Source organism: Ranitomeya imitator, chromosome 9, assembly GCF_032444005.1.
Source record: "Ranitomeya imitator isolate aRanImi1 chromosome 9, aRanImi1.pri, whole genome shotgun sequence".
NCBI classification, from domain to species: domain Eukaryota; kingdom Metazoa; phylum Chordata; class Amphibia; order Anura; family Dendrobatidae; genus Ranitomeya; species Ranitomeya imitator.
Genome location: NC_091290.1, coordinates 46,053,678 through 46,067,785, shown reverse-complemented (window position 1 = coordinate 46,067,785; position 14,108 = coordinate 46,053,678). Strand labels below are relative to the sequence as shown.

General features: G+C 43.9%; 1 protein-coding gene across 6 annotated transcripts in view; it reads right to left on the bottom strand.

Annotated features, from left to right (window-relative positions):
- TSPAN4 (tetraspanin 4) overlaps positions 1–14,108 on the bottom strand; it is a 708,534-nt gene that overhangs the window by 375,145 nt on the left and 319,281 nt on the right. The gene's annotated exons all lie outside the window — the stretch shown is intronic.

Genomic DNA, 14,108 nt, shown 5'->3' with positions numbered 1-14,108 from the left:
TCCATGGGTCCGTTACCGACATCTGCCTTAGGAGGGAGAACCATGGTCTCCTTGGCCAGAATGGAGCTATGAGGATAATTTTCGCTTGATCCTCTCTGATCTTCCGGATCACAGCTGGAATCATCACTATCGGGGGGAATGCGTAGGCCAGAGAGAACTTCCAGGGTATTAGTAGGGCATCTACTGTGAAAGGATGTTCTCTTGGATTTAAGGAACAGAACTTTTTGACTTTTTTGTTGTGTGAGTTGGCAAACAAGTCTATTTCTGGTGTGCCCCAGGCTTGGACTATTTTTTGGAATATCTGGGAGTTTAGGGACCATTCCCCCTGTCTTAAGCCTCTGCGACTCAGGAAGTCTGCTTGTGTGTTTTCTATGCCCCTGATGTGTAGTGCCGTCAGGGATGACAGGTGTTGCTCTGCCAACTGAAAGAGTAGATTTGATGCTTCCTTGAGGCCTTTGGACCTCGTTTCCCCCCCCCCTGATGATTGATATACGCCATCACTGCTCGATTGTCCTTCAGGATTCGAGTATGGCGACCCCGGAGCAAAGGGAGAAAATGTCTTAGGGCTTTTTCCACTGCCCATAGCTCTTTTTCGTTTGACCCATAGTTTTTTTCTCGTGAGGACCAGATTCCTTGTACAGAGTGAGACCTCAGGTGAGCCCCCCAACCTGTACCGCTTGTGTCGATCGTGATGATGTCTTTGACCGGATTTTGCCACTGGACCCCCATTGTCAGGTGGTCTTCCACCGTCCACCAAACTAGGGAATCCCTTACGCCCAGGGAGAGACGTAGGAGGGCCTTTAGAAGGAAATCTAACAGTCTTTGAGCTGAGAGAACTTCCCACTGTAGTTGTCTTAAGTGGATTGTGCCCATCCTACTTCCAGAATACAGGATGTTCACGAGCCTAGTAGGGACATTGCCTTTCTCAGAGTCGTTGCTGGTTAATGAATTGCTGTACTGGCCAGGTTTATCTTCGCTACTTTGTTTTCTGGAAGGAGGCAGAGCCGACGCTCGGAGTCCAGCATTAACCCCAGAAAGGACTGTAGTTTTAATGGTAGTAAACTTGACTTGGGGATATTTATTATCCAACCCAGCTCCATTAGAGTTGATGTTACCACTGATACTTGATGAGTGCAGTGGGACTCTGACGTCCCTATTACAAGGAAATCGTCCAGATATAGAACAATTACTACATCCCGGGACCGGAGGTATGACATTACTTCCACCATTACTTTGGTGAAAACTCTGGGGGCTGTAGACAGGCCGAATGGAAGGGCTGTATATTGGTAATGCTTTACCTGATTCTAAATATAGAGAGCTACCCTCAAGTATATTCGATATTCCTGATGTATTGGTATATGGTAGTACGCATCTATTACTGCCATGAAGCAGTGTTGGAAGAGAAGTTTTATGGTCGTGTTTATAGACTCCATCTTGAAAGAGTAGTTCTCCATCGATTTGTTGAGCTTCCTTAGATTTATTATAGTTCTCCAAGAGCCGTCCGGTTTTTGGATTAAAAAGAGGGGGGAGTAAAATTCGCCTCTTTCTTCCCAACTCGGGACTTCCTGAAGAACCTTTTTGTGAATGAGTCCTAAGACCCCGGTTTCCAGGGCAGATTGCTCCTGCTGGGACTTTCTTCGGGCAGTTATTATAAAGTTTTGCCTGGGTGGACGGATGAATTTTATTTTTAGGCTGTCTTTGATAATATTCACGACCCAGGTAGTGGGGGAGATATTTATCCAAGCCGGAAAGAAGAGGGAGAGTCTTCCTCCCACTTCTGGCGTAATGTCATGGGGGGATTTTTTTGCCGATGTAGAGGGCCCTTTAAACATGTAGCCTGATACTCTCTTATCCTTAAAGTCCCAATTTTTTCTCTCTCCTTGGGGGCGACCTCTGTTATATCTTCTCCTCCGAAAAAAAGGTTTTTTGGAATCTTTAGGGATATTGGGAAAAACTTTCTTTTTATCTCCTGCATGTTCCAGGATCTCTTCTAGTTTTTTTCCCAAAAAGTAGTTGGCCATCACATGGAATGGAGCACAGCTTATGTTTAGATGGCAAATCCCCCAGACAACCCTTGAGCCAAAGGGCTCTTCTTGCCGCATTGGACAAGCTCGCTGCTCCTTGCACTAAAGATATATTTGCAAGGATGTCGCCTCTGGGTACCTTGTCCCTTAGCTGATCTTCTATCTGCTGTAGCCAGACCATTAGAGCACGGGCCGTACATGTCCCAGCAATTGCTGGCTTCAGGCCCCCCGCTGAGGCTTCCCAGATATCTCTCAGAAACCCATTTACTTTATTATCAAGCGGATCTTTAAGAACACCCGAGTCTTCTAAAGCAGGGGTCCCCAACTCCAGTCCTCAAGGCCCACCAAAAGGTCATGTTTTCAGGATTTCCTTTGCATTGCACAGGTGATTCAATTATTACCTGGGCAAGACTAAGGAAATCCTGAAAACATGACATGTTGGTGGGCCTTGAGGACTGGAGTTGGGGACCCCTGTTCTAAAGGTACCGTCACATTAAGCGACGCTGCAGCGATATAGGCAACGATGCCGATCGCTGCAGCGTCGCTGTTTCGTTGCTGTGTGGTCGCTAGAGAGCTGTCACACAGACAGCTCTCCAGCGACCAACGATGCCGAAGTCCCCTGGTCACCGCTCTGCTTTACGGCCGGCCGGCGCTCACAGTCAGTGCGGGAAGCTGACGCCGGGGGACAGACACCGGAATGTAAGTATGTAGTGTTTGTTTTTTTTTTACATTTACAGTGGTAACCAGGGTAAACATCGGGTTACTAAGCACGGCCCTGTGCTTAGTAACCCGATGTTTACCCTGGTTACCAGTGAAGACATCGCTGAATCGGCGTCACACACTCCGATTCAGCGATGTCTGCGGGAGATCCAGCGACGAAATAAAGTTCTGGCCTTTCTGCTCTGACCAACGATGTCACAGCAGGATCCAGATCGCTGCTGCGTGTCAGACACAACGATATCGCTATCCAGGACGCTGCAACGTCGCGGATCGCTAGCGATATCGTTGTTAAGTTGTTCAGTGTGAAGGTACCTTAAGGGAAGGGACGATCTTTTTATACATTTGGCTACTGCCCCGTCAATTTTAGGGATCTTCTCCCAGGATTCAGAGTCTTTATCCTCAAAAGGATATCTCCTTTTGGATGAAGAAGGTAAAGAACCCATTTTTTCAGGTTTCTTCCACTCTTTTTCAATTAATGCTTTGATTTTCGCATTTACTGGAAATGTGCATTTCCTTTTCTCTTCTAAGCCACCAAACATTACATCTTCTAGTGACCTAGGTGTCTTCTCTTCCTTAAGACCCATAGCAGATCTAACTGCTTTAACTAATTTGTCTACGTCCTCAGTTGGAAAACATGGACGACCTCCTGAATCACTGTCCGAGGAGGAATCTGAAGACTGGATAGAGGCCGAGGAGGTAGAGGGAGATTGGGATGATTTATAACTCTCCTGTCTCTGAGAGGTATCTGACTCTACGGCTTTTCCTTCTTGGTTTATTAAGGGTCATTTTTAAGGAGTTTTTTTATTTCTGCCTGTATTATGGCTTTAAGGCTAGTGGCGAAATTAGGGGTCTCTTCTTGTACAGTTTTATTAATGCAGTCAGCCCAGAGATCCTTCTGCCACTGAACTGCAAGCGGGACTTTACAAAGGGCACACTCTCGGTTCCTTGTTTTCCCGCTAGACTTCCTGGACCCCTAGTGATCAAACAGAAAAAATGGAGCCTGTTACCATAAGGGTGACATTCACGTAGATCACTCACCACTGCCGACAATCACGGGTACCGGTTTTGGAGGCTGGACAGAAGCACGTGAAGACGACCGCTGCTCCTACCACTTAAGCGGCTGCTCCTGGTATGCTGGTGGCTCGGCAAGGCATCTGGTGAGAGCTCCTGCTGTTGCTGCTGTGATGGCGGCTGCTGCTGCTCTTGCTGCCCCACTTCCATAATGAAGTTTCTGGGCACGAGTGCATCTTCTGTGGTTATCACCCCTTTTATGGGGGATCCACTGCACTCCCCGCCTCCTCCGGTGCCCAATAGTGGCCCCTCCCCTGCTCTGCCGCGCCACCGGAGTCTCTATCCACCGGCCGGCGTTTTCTTCATGGGCGCCGCCATCTTGGATCCGGCGCCCGCCTATGACGACACACGGGCACGCCCGTTCCCAGCGTGCCTTGTGCGTGACGTCAGATGGGTGACCCGGAAGCGGCCGCCACACGGCAGAGAGAGGAGGGTGGCGTGGCAGCCATGGAAGGAACCTGGCCAGGACCGTGCTGCACCAACACCTGCTCGGATGCAGAGCCCCGAAGGACCCGCGGATGGCGCCTCCAGACCCCGAGCTCCGACGCACAGGCGCTGCCTGTTCTTCCACGCCGGGACAGGAGCTGGGTAAGTGGAACCGCCGTGTTCAGCGCAAGGGTCCCTGTCAGGACAGGAAACCCCCTGAAGCGACAGAGAGGTACCAGCCTTGTATTTTCAGTAGCGTTTCCTGTCCTGACTGGGCGGATCCCCTCTCTCAGGTGTGCCGTCATGGGGGAAGGGATAAAGCAACAAAGAAAATTGGTCTTAAAATCAGCTAATGATCATGCGATTCAACGTACCGTACTATACAAGTCACCGCGTGTAAAGGACCAGGGCTGTGGAGTCTAAATCAAAGTCGGTATAAAATGGACCAATTCCGACTACTAAAATATATAATTTAATGAGATAGTAGTACAATGCAGGATGTGCTCAATATTTTGTTGAAGAATTTGGGAAAGTTATAAAATGACCTATAAATGTTTGTTCTCGGCTTTTAGTGGAGATGAATCTGTGCTGCACTTTATGCACATGCTCAGTAGTGACTAGTGCTGTGGGGTTGGAATGGAGATGAATCTGTGCTGCAGTAGTGACCAGTGCTGTGGAGTCAGGGAAATTGAGGAGTTGGAAATTTGGCTTACCGACTCGGCTCTGGAAGTGACAGCACACTTTAAATCATCATTGCTGCCCTTTCTGATCACATTTAATCATTTCACCACCGTATAGAAAAGCCCAGAAAACATTTTTTCCTACAATTTTACTGTACTTCGATTATATTTTGTACCATGTTTCAGAACACTATATGGAAACGTATTTGTTTCAATCAAAACTAAAACCCATGAAGCCATTATGTGGCTATTTGACAAACATTAAAACATTGTTGCTCTAGTAAGAATGGGAGGAAAACATGAAAGTGCAAAAACAAAAAAAAACTGCCTGGTCGTAAAGTGTTGATATAGAAGTTGCTATAAATATGGCTTCTGAAATCTCCAGCTAATTTTGCAACCATGGGAATATAGTATTTTATATTGGCTGTTCACATAAAACATGCACACACGGAGGATGGCTGTTATCTGCTCTCGATGGGGCTCATAGAAATAGGGTGCCAAGCAAGGTTTGCCAACATAATGAGGGCGTATAAATAGGGGTTGTCAACATCAGACTCTCCAATATTGTAACATTCATGTAATACTGCAGTCGACAGTCAACATATGAGTAATGTTAAGCGTTCATTATTACAGCCATTTCTTGCATCGAGCATTCCTTAGCAGTATCAATTTACATTACCTAATTGCTGAATTTTTGTGTAACAGTGCTAGTTAAGAATATAATGACATGTTTCTGCATAATTGAGTGCACCCAAGTCAAAGCTATTAAACCTGTAGCCCCTATCTACTGCACTTTTCTCTAGGATCCGCGCAGACAAAGGCGTTTCTCCAGACACATCTGGCTCTAAGAATAAAGCTGCATTATTCTAAAAGTGAGGAAAAAGGTTCTCAGCTTCCAGAAATGTTTGATGGATTTTACAGAATAAAAAAAAATATGGTAGCTTTCTGCTAAAACAGCACCGCGCTCATCCAAAGGATGCTACTAGTACTGCAGCTTAGCCATATTGAAATAAAGAGTTCAGAGTTGTAGAACCGCACAGAACCTATGGCCAGGTCTAGCAATATTTTATTTCATTTTTTTTTTTTAAAACAGCCATGCCTATCTAAACCTGGACAAGTCCTTTAAAGGGAACCTGCCAGCAGGATTGTGCACAGTAACCTACAGACAGTTTCAGGTCGGCGCAGTTATACTGATTACAATGATACCTTGGATGATAAAATCCGTCTTGTGGTTGCTGTTTAATCTTTATTTTCAGTTTTCAGTTAATTATATGCTCGTGCTCCAGGGCGGCTTGTTTGGGAACCTTCATGTGGTGTTCTGATTAGGTATACATCTGTATGGCTTCTGACAGGTCACTGATCTCTCACTGACCTGCCCCCTAGTTTCCATAACAAATTATATATATATATATTTTTCTGAAATCCTCTTCTGCAGGCATGCGCCAATGTCTGTGCTGCACCACGATCACATCCATATTGTGCATTTAATTATTCTTTTTGATGGTATATCTAAAGTTAAAAAAATTAGTGTGAAAATAGCGTTGGCCATGCCTGCGCAGTAGCAGCTATCGACCAACCGATAGATGCTACTGCGCAAGCAGTGTCATTTTGGAAGAGGCATTTTTTTTCTCTAGAAAGATGGCGCACCCGATAGCTGCCACTGCCTAGGCGCAGCAGCCGCCATTTTCAAACTCTTTTTTTAGGAATTTATGGATACCATCAAAAAGAATAATTAAATGCACAATATGGATGTGATCATGGTGCAGTACAGATGCTGGCGCCTGCCCGCAGATGGAGATCTTTTTTAAAATATACATTGCTCAAAAAAATAAAGGGAACATTTAAACAACAGAATATAACTCCAACTAAATCAAACGTCTATGAAATCAAACTGTCCACTTAGAAAGCAACACTGACAATCACTTCCACATGCTGTTGTGCAAATGGTATAGACACCAGATGGAAATTATTGGCAATTATCAAGACACACTCAATAAAGGAGTGGTTCTGCAGGTGGGGACCAAAGACCACATCTCAGTACCAATGCTTTCTGGCTGATGTTTTGGTCACTTTTGAATGTTGGTTGTGCTTTCACACTCGTGGTAGCATGAGACGGACTCTACAACCCACCCAAGTGGCTCAGGTAGTGCAGCTCATCCAGGATGGCACATCAATGCGAGCTGTGGCAAGAAGGTTTGCTGTGTCTTTCAGCGTAGTGTCCAAAGGCTGGAGGCGCTATCAGGAGACAAGCCAGTACACCAGGAGACATGGAGGGGGCTGTAGGTGGGCAACAACCCAGCAGCAGGACCGCTACCTAAGCCTTAGTGCAATGAGGAACAGGATGAGCACTGCCAGAACCCTGCAAAATGACCTCCAGCAGGCCACAAATGTGCATTTGTCTGCACAAATGGTTAAAAACCGACTCCATGAGGATGGTCTGAGTGCCTAATGTTCACAGATGGGGGTTGTCCTCACAGCCCAACACCATGCGGGATGCTTGGCATTTGCCACAGAACACCAGGATTGGCAAATTCGTCACTGGCGCCCTGTGCTCTTCACAGATGAAAGCAGGATCATACTGAACACATGTGACATGACATGACAGACAGAGTCTGGAGACGCCATGGAGAGCGATCTGCTGCCTGCAACATCCTTCAGCATGACCGGTTTGGCAGTGGGTCAGTAATGGTGTGGGGTGGCCGCCCAGCCCTCCATGTGCTTGCCAGTGGTAGCCTGACTGCCAGTAGGTACCGAGATGAGATCTTTAGACCCTTTTTAGGTTTTATTGTTCTCAACACATTCCACTATGTAATGAATACAGGTCAACAACAGGAATATTTCATTCAGTGATATCTAGGATGTGGGATTTTAGTGTCCCCTTTATTTTTTGAGAAGTGTATACAATATGCTGATGAACAATTAACAATTAATCATTGGCATTTGATTAACAAAACCTGGCTAATTACCCTCTAAATTTCTATGGAATTAGTAAGGGTGTACTTAATTTTTCAAATGCTGTTTCTGCATTTCAGCATAGTATATGTTAAATAAACAACAATACACTGTACGTTATCATGTGTTTGTTCATCTGAGGTTGTATTTAACTAATTTAAAAACCATCTAATGAACAGATATTTTTTTAGTAAGTCTTGATACTAAAACCATAGAATTAAAAGAGGATGTCCTTAGTTTTTTCTTATGACGCTAACCACCACTCTTGCTGTGAAGCTTGAACCCTTGTTGCTGTGAAGTTATTCTCAAGTTGATCCCTATATGTCACTTTCCATAATGTCCACGTCCCTCTGCTAAGTTTAGTGCCTGTTCCTTGGCCTTACAGAGGCAACTAAACAGTAATATAGAGTGACTTACATAAGACATCTTCCTGCATATAGGAAAGCCGAACCTACAGGTCTACACTGATATTAGTATGGGCTAATGGCATTTGAAAGCGGTGGAAATATGCCGTGAAAGCACTTATCAACATGCGGCCTGCTTCCCAGATATTAAAAGCATTACTTATCATTACAACAGCCACTTCCCTGTGGAAATTGAGAGTGATTTTGCCACTTTGCAGCATGGCAATATCCTTGGGCTTTGATCTAGCAAATCTTCCCACTCCTCAAGGAAAAAAAAAAGCAGGGAGAAAAGCATTTTTCCTTCAGCTTAAAATGTCCCAAAACGCACAGTGAGTGGAAGGTGTTGGCAATTTATTTCTTACCAATCTTGCTAATGGCACCTATTATATTTCTGTCTTTTAAAAGTACCAGAAGAGCGTTTCATACTCAGTTGAAGGATAGATGCATGGAGCAAGTACACAATATGTATACAGGCAACAGGTATGGGCACGAATATGAACCACAATTACTACACGTTCCAACACATATAGCCCGACATACAGTATATAATAACACACAAATGGATATGTAACAGGTCTGAATGTGTCATATAGCTCTTCGGGATTGTTTCTTTTGTATACAGTGGAATGTCAAAGTTTGGGCACCCCTGGTCAAAATTACTGTTATTGTGAACAGTTAAGCAAGTTGACGATGAAATGATTTCTAAAAGGCCTAAAGTTAAAAATGACACATTTCATTTGTATTTTAAGTAATAAAAAAATATTGGCCGATGCAAAAGTTTGAGGAACCCTGGAGATTTGTTTGCTCATATAACTTTGACCGAGGTTTCAGACCTTGATTAGCCTGATATGGTTATGGCTTGTTCACGATCATCGTTAGGAAAGGCAAGGTGATGCAAATATCCCAGTCTTATAATAACCCTGCCTCCTCTAACCTTGTGCCAAAAAATAGCAGCCATAAGTTCTTCTAAGCAGCTGCCTAGCACTCTGAAAAGGAAAATGGTGGAGGCTCACAAAGCAGGAGAAGGCTATAAGAAGATAGCAAAGTGTTTTCAAGTTGCCCTTTCCTCAGTTCGAAATGTAATTAAGAAATTGCAGTAAACAAGAACAATGGAGGTCAAAGATAAGGTCTGGAAGACCAAGCAAAAAGTGAGAGCTGCTGGTAGGATTGCTAGACAGGCAAATCAGGACCCCTTGCTTGGCTGCAAAAGACCTTCAGAAAGATTTAGCAGACTCTGGAGCTGTGATACATTGTCTACTGTTCAGAGACACCTGCACAAATATGACCTTCATGAACGAGTAATCAGAAGAAAACTTCTCTAGGGTCCTCGCCATAAAATAAGTCAGAAGTATGCAAAAGAACATCTAAACAAGCCTTATGCATTTTGGAAACAAGTCCTGTGGACCGAGGTTAGAATAGAACTATTTGGCCACATTGATAAAAGGTATGTGTGGAGAAAAAAAGGGCACAGAATTTCAGGAAACGAACATCTTGACAACCATTAAGCATGGGGGTCATTCAACCATGCTTTGGGGTTGTATTGCAGCCAATGGCACGGGAACATTTCCCGGGTATGGGGAAAAATGAATTAAATGAAATTTCAACAAATTCTTGATGCAAACATAACAGCATCTGAAAAAAGCAATAGTTGAAAAAAGGATGGCTTCTACAAATGGATAATGATCCTGAACACACGTCAAAGTCCACAAAAAGACTACCTCAAAATGCGCTAGCTGAAGGTTTTACAATGGCCCTCACAGTCCTCAGATCTGTACATCATTGAAAATCTGTGGCTAGACCTCAAAATAACAGTGCATGCAAGACAATCCAGGAATCTCACAGAACCGGAAACATTTTTCAAGTAAGAGTGGATGAAAAACAGTAATTTTGACCAGAGGTGCCCAACTTTTACATGCCACTGAAGTCAAATCTGAGCTCACATAAAGCCATAGTTATCTTAAAGAAGACCCTCTCAGTTGCTATAAATATGTTTGTTTATTCTTTTTACATGGTGTAAATGCCGCTGTTCACTTGAATCCGGCAATGTTATTCTTTTGTTCCTGCACCTCTCTATTCCCAAGATATGGCCCCCTAGTCTCTGTCTCTAGATCTAGTAGTTAACCAAATGGGCGTGGTTCTCAGCTCTTCTCTACAGGAGTCTCATTGAGGACCATGCCCAGTTGGCTAAACAGATTTACTGTATATACAGGGAAGAGGAGGTCATAATTTACTAATGGAGAGGTGCACGAACAAAAGAAAATCATCGGATTCTTGTGAACAGTGGCATTTACATAAAGTAAAAAAATACATTTGTGATAAGTGACTGGTCCTGTCATGATCGACACAGGTAAGTCCAGCGGACGACACAAAAACACCAACAACAGGATGGAAAGAGAGAAGAAGACCCTAAGGGTATGTGTCCACGTTCAGGATTGCATCAGGATTTGGTCAGGATTTTTCATCAGTATTTGTAAGCCAAAACCAGGAGTGGAACAATTAGAGGAAAAGTATAATAGAAACATATGCTCCACTTTTGCATTTATCACCCACTCCTGGTTTTGGCTTACAAATACTGATGAAAAATCCTGACCAAATCCTGATGCAATCCTGAACGTGGACACATACCCTAATAGTAGGGAGCGAGTGATGGGGCACCTCCTAACCACAACCTGTGCCTATCCCTAAGCTCCCCTAACGCCCTATGCAGGTCCACCCCCCCGCCATCACGTGCCTAGTCTCTAGCTGTCATCTCACTATACCTTTGCTAGTGCACTCGCTGGCAAGGACGCTAGCCTCACCACTGCAGATGGTATCCACACAGGGGGTCGTGACAAGACAAAACTTAGCTCCAGCCTCCGCTGCCAAGCTCCACACAGCAGAGGACATGGAATCAGGAAACCAAACTTCACAGAAGTAGCAGATAAACCGTTGGCACCATAGAGCTCCAAACTCCTAGGCTGGCCTTCATAGTATAACTCTATTACCAATAGTCAGCTGATGCATCATGCGACTATTTAAAGGATGGGGGGAGTGGTCACCACCCACATCAGCTGACCAGCAACAAAGCAGCTGCCAGCAAGGAAACTGACATTAACCCTTGCTGGCCCAAAAAAGGAAAAAAGCCATATTTAAATTATAGCAGAACCAGAGCTGCCACGAATCCAAAAATGAATCGTGACAGATCCTATTTAAGCATTTTGTAAAACATCTACATAAACTCACTAGATTTGTAGCTATAAATATTGTGTGGTACAATAGTCCCACAAAAGTAATAAATGGTACAGATTAGATAAAAGGTTTGTCAACGATTAACACGGCTGCTCTCTGCCGGAAATAGCGCCACACCTGTCCATAGGTTATGCCTGGTATTGCTTATCAACCTCTTTGAAGTACTTGCTGCAGCTCCATTCACAACTGATGGACAAGTGTGAAACTGCTTCTGGATGAATGCAGGTATGTTTTCTACTCCTTAACAGCCCCATTAAAGAGGACCAGGTCATAAGTGTCCAGTTTATGCTCTCATCTGATTCCTGCTGCTTCTCAAACTATTTTTTGTTGTTAGATCCTCCATACAATTGTAGAGATACAGACCTATTGATTTATTAGTGCACATTTTTATGGTAATTAAAAGGGGGTGTTGCTGATAGGATTCTCTGGGGTTGTGTTTTAAGGCTGTGACCGGACCCCATTTAAGAGACCATAAAAATTAGCATCAAATAAAAAGGCTCAAATCTCTAGAACCATATGGTGGATTAAAAAAAAAGCACAATCAGGGGAGCAGCAAGAATAAAATAAGAGCAAAAACTGGCCACTTGTGACCTCATGACAGGTCCTCTTTAAATACCCACCGTTATGGACAATTGCTTCTTGTTCGTAGTTGCAGAGAAATATCAAATCTCATATCTGTTCCACCGCTGCCTGTGTGTGAAGTTTAATTAAACCATAATGCACAGTTACAGTGTTTTGATCAGCCGCACCGGTAAAGTGGCAGGTTGAAAATTAAAGAGGGTTCCACTCTCGGAATTTCATTATCGTCGTAAAAGACTAACAGCTTCACTGATATAAAGGGAATCTGCAAACTCGACAAGGATACTGAGGCCGCGCTTAAATATGCTTGTTATAAGGGCTCTATATTACACCAACTAAAACCCAACGGCAGCCTTCCCGAGCAGCGCTAATCCATAAAATACAAACTGAGAAACGAGGAATGTGTTCCAGAATAACGCTGGATAGTGCAAATGGCCCATTCACTTCACCAGAGACATAACAAGAATATTACCGGGCATTTATTTCCCATTCCCATTACTAGTCAGGTATAGCTGTGCTATTCGGAGATCCAAATTTGAGCTTTATTACGTTGATTTATTCTATGGGTTGGTCTCCTGCCCCAGTTTTTCATACGCATATAGGGAATCCCCCCCCCCCCCGAGACTGATTAGCAATAGTTCTTACATGAGGTTACTGGGGCATCCGTTTTGATACCCTGCCGGACTTGATCTGGAAACCTCATTTCTTAGTATTGGCACATAAGGGAAGCCGTTTATATAATGAGCTTACACAGATGATACTCTAGAGCACTAAACATCATTTTGCATCGGTCACAAATGACTCAGGTCCTTTCAGCAGTTAAGGCAAATTACGGAACAATATAAATGATAATAATATATTGGTAAGATGAATATTTCCTGCTACAATGTAATCCTGCTTGATGGCTATAGACAACAAAGAGGAAATAACCCAAACGCCTTTACTGTATGCTGCAATCAATGGTAATGATGCAATCAAAATAATGGTGAAATACAGAACAGGCAATTCATGTTTCAACGAGAAGAGAAAATGATTGATACTCTTCAACGGAAGAGTTCAAATGCCCAGGCCTCTTATTTCAGGTAAGAGGACTGCGCTCCGATAATCTCCCAGGAAAACGCAGGAGGAATGACATCGGGGTTATGGGAAGTCCTCATTACTCACAATTTCCGCCTCTGAGGGGATCCAATTCTACGTATTCCACTACTATTTGGATGTGACCTTCAATATGTCATTTTTTTCCCATATGTGAATTCGATTATTAGCTGTGTAGGTCAGGACATTATAGGTTATACAGGTCACAATTGCTCAAATTATTGTTTACAGGAAGCCACGCTGGCTCTGTTTCATCCTGTGTTCTTTACTCCTTTAATAATCTTATTACTGGTGTTATCAGGTTTGCAAGCTTTGAATACATGGTGTGGGGATGCAGCTGGTAGGATCCTGGATGGAGTGTATGCGCAACCGAGGTACCTAGCCTCAGTGATGTTGGACCTCGGAAAGCAGGCTCCTGCACAAGTGGTGCTGAGAAGTTTTTTTTTAATTGGCATGGACTTTGGGTCCAGGTTCTAGGGATGCCCACCAGCGCTGCGAGGGACTGGTCGTTCCCATTCCTCCAGTTACAGGTTTTGGAATGGCCTAGTTACTGTCTGTTACTTCACACAACGTCTGTGTTGTGAGGTGAAAAGTCCTGTTATGTGCTCATCAGTGTATGCCAGAGGGGGACTAAAAATGGACTAGGCGCTAAGTGGGTGAGCCCGTGCTTTGTTGCACTAAACACTGTTTTGTTTATTTCTACCCTTTAAGCCAGAGAAAGGCTTTTCTTACTTTTCCTAAATATATTTATTTCCTTCATTCTAAAAGATATCTGGAGGTGAGCGCACCCTTTAATCTATTTGATTGCAATGCATCTATATACACCTATGACTTACGTTTTCTACACAAATGTCAATGGGCAGTTAACAGTCCCGTTTGCATCATTTGTGTTCAATTGTTAAATAGTGAGAACAAAAGAATCCCCGTCC